This window comes from Notothenia coriiceps, unplaced genomic scaffold (genome assembly GCF_000735185.1).
Source record: "Notothenia coriiceps isolate Sejong01 unplaced genomic scaffold, NC01 NC01_scaffold00006743, whole genome shotgun sequence".
Lineage (NCBI taxonomy): Eukaryota > Metazoa > Chordata > Actinopteri > Perciformes > Nototheniidae > Notothenia > Notothenia coriiceps.
Genome location: NW_011339444.1, coordinates 75,222 through 84,081, shown reverse-complemented (window position 1 = coordinate 84,081; position 8,860 = coordinate 75,222). Strand labels below are relative to the sequence as shown.

Genomic DNA, 8,860 nt, shown 5'->3' with positions numbered 1-8,860 from the left:
CTACGACAGACGGCAGATCGGACGAAACAAACCTTTTAAAATTATGTGATACGCATCACCTCCATATTACAGACACATGCATTCCTCAAACATCTCGGTCTACCTTACGCTGTTAAAATGTATGTATCTTTTCGATTTACATCACGGCATCTATTTGCAACTGTCTGTCCATCCTGGGAGAGGGGATCCCTCCTCTGTTGCCTCTCACCTGAGGTTGGGGCTCCCAATTCTTCCGCTTTAAACTGTGGGTTTTTCTCCGGAAGTGTTTCCTGTATGATGTGAGGGTCTAAGGACAGAGTGTTGTCGTTTTCTCATACTCGCATATCTCGCACAAACTGTGCTGATGTTATTGTCATGCTGTATAAGTGTCTTTCTGTAGGGTATATTTTATTATCATGTACAGCCTTATGAGCTTGACCATAAATTCCCAAAACACTATATTAATGTGCTATATAATAAAACTTGAAATTTGATTTGATATGATCTATGGAGATCGCTTAAGCTAACGCAATATATGCGTCCGACCGTCCACACTCACAACTACAGCCTCAAACGAACATATAATAAATACCAGCGAACTGTATTAATCACCATAGAACACAGACAGTCTGATGGTTTTTTATGTTTTAACTTTTGTCTAGTTTTTCTGAACAGAATATGAGGAGCTGTGACCTTGAGTGTACTAACAGCCTCACGGCTGGATGTTGTTATTTCATGGGTGAACTCATTGAAGATGACGTCACACGCTCAGCCTACATGGAGCGTTACTATAAGTTATTAACTAGCCCCAGCTCCTAAACTAGATATGAGAAGTTCAGCATATGAAACCGGGCCATAACCAGCCATAACACACTACCGTACTATAGTCCGATGCGAGGCCTGCAGTGGAAATGCGCATATACAGGCCAAGTGGCTGGGATTCCAGCGATGGTGTGAGGAGCGGAAAATAGAGCCTCTATCGTTGTGGAGTTGGGCATCTGATTTGCTGTCTATACTACAGTTAAACTGGTGGACAGAGGCTTGCTCATTCCCACAGTGAAAGTGTATGCAGCATGCCATCCTCATCCTGCCATGTGGGTATTGGTCGGCGCGCCTTTAGTTCAGCCACTAATGTTGCGGTTTCTTACGGGGGGTTCAGGATGTCCCCAGTAGTGCACGCCTTCCGGCCCCGCAGTTGCGGGACCTTGCAGCTGGTGCTCGATGGCTCTGGTCACAGAAACCATATTGAGCCTCTGAGCCTCTCCTCCCTGATAAGCACTGTCATGGAAGACAGCATTGCTACTTGCCTTAACGTCAGCCCAAGAACGTCCATGTTAAAGCCGCTCTACGGGGGTGGCACACCGAGCCTTGCTGTGTTGATATCCGGGTCGACCTGGTGCGTGGTGCGAGACTCAGACCAAACCCCCTCCTTTGTGGCCCCACAGAGCCAAAGGAGTAAACGTTCAGGTCAAAGGGCTATTAGTTGGGGGCTTTAATCTCCACCCATACAGCGGGGCCGTAGGGAGCTGAAATTATAGCACTCCTCTGTCCAGGTGGCGTGTGTAACCGCGGCGCCTAGCATGCGTTATGTGGAGCGCACGGCTGGCCCTTAGACGCATTTGAACAGCTGTTTGTGTGCTTTCGGGGCAGGGTGACCCGGGAAAGCTGTACAGTAGGCAAACATCGGTGGGATCGCCAGCGCATTTAGGTAGGCAGCCCCGGAGCTGATTCTACAGGTTATCAGAATTCAGTGATGAATTGCTTGCATCGATATGATCAAGGGGTAGTATTACACCATAGAATGGTCCAGTAAGGGGCGTCCGCCTGTTGCTTATATAATTACAAGGGTTACCAATACAATAACCCCTCGTTATAGGAATGCTTGTTTAGTTTAGTTTTTTAGTGTTAGTTTAAGATTTGTTAGTTTATTTATTTATAAGTGCTCGCTGGGACACGTCCCCATCTCTCTCCTCGTCTAGTTTCGTGTATCGTCGTCATACTGTCCAGGCTTCAGTGTCACAACCACGCTCTCAGTCTCTGGTCTCCACATGGAAGAGGTCCAGCCTCTGAAGGAGGTTGTACAGGGACAGCAGGGTGGTGATTATGTGGTCGGCAGTCTGTCAGGTCTCGCACACTCGCATACTGCGCTGTCTGCCCAGGCCCCACTCTATCATATGATGAACTGTCCACAAAAACAGTAATTGTGAGCAGCCTTTAGCCCGACATGGCTAATTACCCAGCCTGTTGTCCCACAGCCAGATTAAACCACACCCTTAAATCACAATATATTAACAGCATTAGCTTATTAAAGAAAGATAAAATAAAAAGGATGAGGACAACGTAGATTCAATTAAACAATAAACAACACACGTTTACTACATACAAGTCCATGTCACATATAGCACATCACAATCACATAACAAGAAACGAGGGGCAACATCCATGATGCACTAAATGGACACCACAGGCCATAATCTCCAACATCCAGTGTTGGGCAAGTTACTTACCATAAATGTACTATATATCATCATATTACTTATTACTGTCTTTTGAAGTAATATGTTACATTACAATATTACTGTCTCTGAAATGTAATGAGTTACACTACTTTTTAGTTATTTTTGAGTTACTTTCACCAAAATAACCGAAAAAGAATGGCTAGGTATTTTAAATGCTAAAATGTGGTTTAGTGCAGCTCATTATACATCCAGTAAAGGGCAATGTGGTATAGCATAACAACTGTGTAGGCCATTAAGGCTACTAACAACTTGTATTACACGGCTTAGTTGAATACTCGCTTCTGATTGTAAATTCTTAACATGTGACACGTTGTTAATACAGTACAGACCACTGTCAAGGACTATAATGAAGGTTTGCTAAGGAGGATCCAGAAAGAGAAAATAAAAGAGGTTAAAAGACGGAGCGCTGGACGTCAGATAAATCACCAGAAGAAGGCAGAGAGGAAGTAAACCATAACAGGACACGGAATGGGCTCTGTAGTTTGTTTAGTATATGGCCATGTACCGGCCCGGGTCCAGAACAAAATGACTCAGGGTGCATCTGAGATTACAGGGGGCGCAGCAGTAGTAGGTTTACATGAGCAATAGTGGCCGGCAACAGCAATGAAAAATAGCATTGATGGTCCCCAATGAACAGATTATGGCATTTGTTATGTTTTGAAACCAAGCAAGTGAGAACATTTTAAGTGAGTTAAAAGTGCAATCCTGAAATATTTCATATAGTCCAAAGTGGACTATGGCAAAGAAAAGCACAAAAGCTTAAAAACTGTACTGATAAAACAAATGAGAACATATTGTAAATCAAGGAAAATATTATTTAAACCAGCTCATGGTTTGAAATGGCAAACATTGAAAAGCAAAAGTATTATCACACTGTGGGACTGCGGGAAACGGTATCTCAAGATTTCTGGATGTATAACACATGTAGTAATTTTGACAATAAAGCTGACTTTGACTTTGACTTTGAATTGTAGTGGAGTAGAAAGAAGCATGAAGACAAAATACTGAAATAAAGCTAACAGTACCTGAAATGTGTGCAATTGTACAGTACTTGTTGTAAATGTACTTAATTACTTTCATAAGGAGGATACAAAATACATGTTATTTAAGCTCATTGAAAAAATAAAACACACATAAATCAGCGGTGTCTTTGTGCAGCGATCCGTTCGGGCCGTGCTGACCTGGTGCAGCTGCTGCTCCTTCAGGGCTCCAGCGTGGACAAGGAGGGTCTGCACGGCCGCTGCCCGCTCCACGGGGCCTCTCGGCTGGGTAACGTGGAGCTGGTGACCCGGCTCCTGGAGGCGGGGGCGCGGCCGGACCCCCGCAGCCACTACGGGCTCACTCCACTGGCTCTGGCCGCTCAGAACGCACACCTGGAGGTGATGGAGAATCTGCTGAGGAGAGGTGAGGGAGCAGCATCACTCTATATACATATTTATTTGAATATGAATATATTCAAACTTCCAATATCCAGATTAGAGTTTGAGCAATTTTGATTGATTGATTTATTAATTGATTTTATTTATGGATTATCAGGCAAAGAAACATAAGTGTCCAAAGTGCTATACTAAACACTTATTTCCCACATGTTCAAAGGATAAAAGACAAAGAAAACACAACAAAGCAACAACATAACAAATTAAACAGTCCTGAAATCCGAATTGTATTCATTATATATATTTAATATTCTAATACTATTTGAAATCATATTTAGTTTTCATATAGAGACTTCTTCTTCGATACAGTATTGTATCGTATCTTATATTACAATACAATACAATACAATACAATACACAGACAATATAATATCGTATATTGTATTGTATGTGTAAATGCAGTTGATTTGATTTTGTAAAATGCAGTTGATTTGATTTTGAGGTGGGCATAGATGAAGTAGGTATTTTACAAATTATCTTTCATTTTTTGTGCTTAATTCCCTTCTGATTTCTGTCCTGCAGGGGCGGATGTCCTGTCCCAGGCGCAGGACGAGGCCTCCATCCTGTATGAGGCGTCTGCTTCTGGAGACCCGGCAGTCATCAGTCTGCTGCTGGAACACGGCGCTGACGCCAACGCCAACGTGGCCGAAAACATGGGACACATGCCGATCCACCGCGCCGCACACAGAGGACACCTGCAGTAAATGTTAATCCATCATATTACAAGAGGACATGTTGTCCGGCTTTTCTGCAAGTATGTAAAACCTCTAACATCAGATCAATTAAATGTGTGTGTGTGTGTGTATCAGGGTTTTAAATCTACTGATTCCAGTCACTTCTAAGGGGGAAGTCGTTGACAGCGGGATAAATCCTCTACACTCTGCTGCTGCAGGAGGACAGGCAAACTGCATCAAGGTTTGTATGTGTGTGTCAGTTTGTGTGTGTGTGTGTTCTCATGGGCATGGTGTTGAAATATGACTTAAATACAATGGCTTACTAGTAAACTGCAGTGTTTTACATACACCTGTATTTCTGTTCCTCGCAAACTCCCATCAGGCCTTGCTGGATGCGGGGTTTGACCTCAACGACATGCTCCATCCCTGGGCTCAGCGTAGCTATGACGACGGGAGGAAGTCGGCACTTTACTTCACGGTCTTGAATAATGACGTGCCGTCAGCCAAACTGCTGCTGGAGGCCGGCGCCATGGCCAACCAAGACCCAATCAAATGTCTGCAGGTAGTGTCTGGTGTCTGTGTGTGTGTGTGTGTGTGTGTGTGTGTGTGTGTGTGTGTGTGTGTGTGTGTGTGTGTGTGTGTGTGTGTGTGTGTGTGTCTGATAATCTGAGAGCTGCAGGTCAGTGTACATTTCTTTTTTTTTGCCCAGTTGGAAAATCTCAACATATGAACACCTGTTTATTGATTGTTAAAGTATAAATGCAATTGCCAGAAGTTATACGTGAATGAGAGGCTATAATTAAACTACACTTCACTTCTACTCCACTAAGCTTCCAACATATCATTTAATTCTTGCTTGTTTACAACTTTAACAAAATAAACGTTACCTGTGAAGGTAAAATAGAGAGTAAATGATTTTCCGTGTTCCACTTAGTGACGTTTAAATAACCTCCGAAGTCAAATTTAGCAACTTGCAAGCAACCTCCCTTTTTTAAGACACCTACAAAGCTTCCTAGAAATCGTTTTTCTGGCATCTAACCAAAATAACATGAAATTTGATGAAACCAGAAGTGCTAAAATGCTAACTAATTTCCTGATTTTAGGACTCATTCTCGCAGCACTGAATCATATCAAGATAGTTTAATTTGCACACAAACAGAGCAGCTTTAATGGGTTTTTTACATACTGAAACTTTTGTAAGTCTTGTATTCACAGTGAGGTTGCCAGGTTTGTTGCCATTGTAATGATCATATCTGGCAACCAAAGCTACAACCGGATTCGATGCACAGTATTGGGGATTAATATAATGCTGTTCATCAAAAGGTTGTCCCACCAGTGATGCCAATGTTAGTTGATGTGCCAGTCGGACTGTTTTGTCTTTAAGGTTTCGTTGCGCGTGGGCAACTATGAGTTGATAAACCTGTTGCTGAGGTATGGAGCCAACGTCAACTATTACTGCAAAGTAAACACAACTCACTTCCCCTCAGCGCTGCAGTATGCCCTCAAAGACGAGATAATCTGTCACTCCTACACTTAAAAAACTTAAATATTGACTTTAATTAAATGTATCATATCAATACATTTCCCATAACTGTATTAGGTAAGTTGAAAGCAATACTATAACGTTGAATCTAATATTTAGTATTTCAACTTAAGAGTATGGCTTTCGACTCACCTGATACAGTCATGAAGACATTATTGACATAATACATTTAATTAAAGTCACAATTCAGTTTTTTCAGTGTTGATTTTTTCTCAAATATTTTGTCAAATGTAAGTTCACACATGTTGCTGTTTTGTGTGTCAGGTGGTGCTCAGGATGCTGTGTAACTACGGTTATGATGTAGCGCTGCTTTGACTGTCCCCACGGTAACAGCTCCCACATCCCTGATGACTACGAGGGATGGACTGACACTGTTATCAAAGATACCATGGTGACGGACTTTATCATGACTGTCTGTCATACGCAGCATCGACATTACTAGGAACTAACAGATTTGGAAATTAGGGAATAATGGTGAATACATCAACACAAGCTGATACATTAAAATAAAGAGAAAAATACAATACAAATTATAATTAAATTAAAAAACATAAATATATAAAAAAAGAAAAATATATTAAGAAAACGGCTGCTTACTGTGAAAAACGAAGAACATTACATCCAAAATGAAATGTGTGCTTTTACATGTGTGTCTATGGGAAGAGATTTGAGTGGTGTCCGTGAGGGTCCCCGGCCTTGTTGTTATTTACAGACTAACAGTTCTTTGTTAAAATAATAATACTGATTGGTGCGGCTTTAACTATCTTCAACCACCTGCACCAATATCAATGTCAAGGAATTTGGTTTTCAATTGCTCTTGATGTAAACAACTAAACACAAAGCTAGACAGAGGTGATATACATTTAACGACTAATAAAGGTTTACATTTTCAAGATTCAAGATTCAAAAGTGTATTGTCACATCATATACATAACTACTGTGTAGTTATGCAATGAATGAAAAACTTAGGTCACAGGTTCCTCAACTGTGCAATAACAATAATCCAATTTGTATAGAAATTAAAATAGTCCAAACCATTAAAATAGTGCAAGCTCAGGCGTTAAATAGTCTTATGGCCTGTGGGATGAAACTGTCCTTGAGTCTGGTGGTTTTAGTCCTGNCACACACACACACACACACACACACACACACACACACACACACACACACACACACACACACACACACACACACACACACACACACACACACACAGTAGACTCCCGTCTACTGTGTGTGTGTGTGTGTGTGTGTGTGTGTGTGTGTGTGTGTGTGTGTGTGTGTGTGTGTGTGTGTGTGTGTGTGTGTGTGTGTGTGTGTGTGTGTGTGTGTGTGTGTGTGTGTGTGTGTGTGTGTGTGTGTGTGTGTGTGTGTGTGTGTGTGTGTAGGACTGCAACCAAGGTTGCAGTCCTACACTATTATTAAACATAAACTGGTGATAGATGGATGTTGGTGACCAGCCCAGCATACCAGCATACTATGCTGGGCTATGCTGTTTTTTTTAGCTGCAGCCAGGGTGGCTGGTTTAGCTGGTGCTAAAGTGTCCAAAACCCCTCTAAACCAGCCAGGCTGGTCAACTTAGCTGGTCAGGCTGGTTGACCAACTAAATTGGTCTAAGCTGTTTTTTTCAGCAAGGACTTCAGCTGCTAAATGCTCCTCTAGTTTGTTCTCCAGCTAGCTGCTAACTCCGTCTGTCTGTCGTTTGGTGCTGAGCAGGTAGTTTACAGCGAGATTTACGAGCTTTGTTTTGCTGAAAAATGATACTATGAGAGAGATAAAGTTGAACCAAAGCAGTAAAATGGTGTGCCGAACAGCTACTAATGAAACGAACCTCGCTGTCATTTACAATGTCCTAATGAAACTAGCTATAAGCATCTATAAAGTGACATCTTTATGACATTGTCGTTTGATTCATTATACACAAATATTGGTTAAGTTATAAGCACTATAAATGCAAATAAAGACGGTGAACTTATTGGGTCCCTTTCCCATAACATATTCGTCTATCTCATCATATATACGGAAAATACAAGCTTCAGGCATTTTAATGTGTTTTCCCTTTTCTTGTGCAGCCACAGTTCTTAATTGTTTGTGTTTGTTCTTAATAAGAGCTTTCAATTCAAAACAACCACTGGGTGGTGCTCAGTGCTCATAGTTGTATTCCCTTTCTGTTTGTTCATGCAAAAAAGCCTCAGAGAGTAGTCTACATTGCCGTCCTTTTTTTCCTCAGTCAGTAAGTCTGCAAATGGAGCTGCTAGCTAGATGAACCTGCTCGATATGTATGGCAATATGTCATGTTAGATTAACTGTATAACTAAGCAGAAATCCACCAGACATGTGGATTTACACGTGTGGACACAACACGCATTTAGTGTAATATTATTCAAATCATGATCACAGTCTTTCTCTTTGTTTTTAGATTATGCAATACAGAATCTATATTTATGAACAAACTATTTGCTAGATTAAAGCATGGGAAATCATCTAATATTATAATGATCTTTCAATGGAATCGTACCTTAGTCATTATACCGTGCCTAAGATGATGTGTCCTGGTGGCTTCAAGCTATTTTCATCAACTTATGTTTATATAAATAGTTATTTTATTTTAATATGGTGTAACTGGCACCAAACACAATTTCCCCCTGGGTTTAATAAAGTATTTTGATTGATATGTTAATTGAAATACATCATGATAAACAATAACAT

At 41.2% G+C, this 8,860-nt stretch overlaps 1 pseudogene; it reads left to right on the top strand.

The window, feature by feature from the left end:
• Window positions 1-1,139: 1,139 nt before the first annotated feature.
• On the top strand, window positions 1,140-6,604 carry LOC104943773 (dynein heavy chain 12, axonemal-like; annotated as a pseudogene).
• The last annotated feature ends 2,256 nt before the right edge of the window (window positions 6,605-8,860 follow it).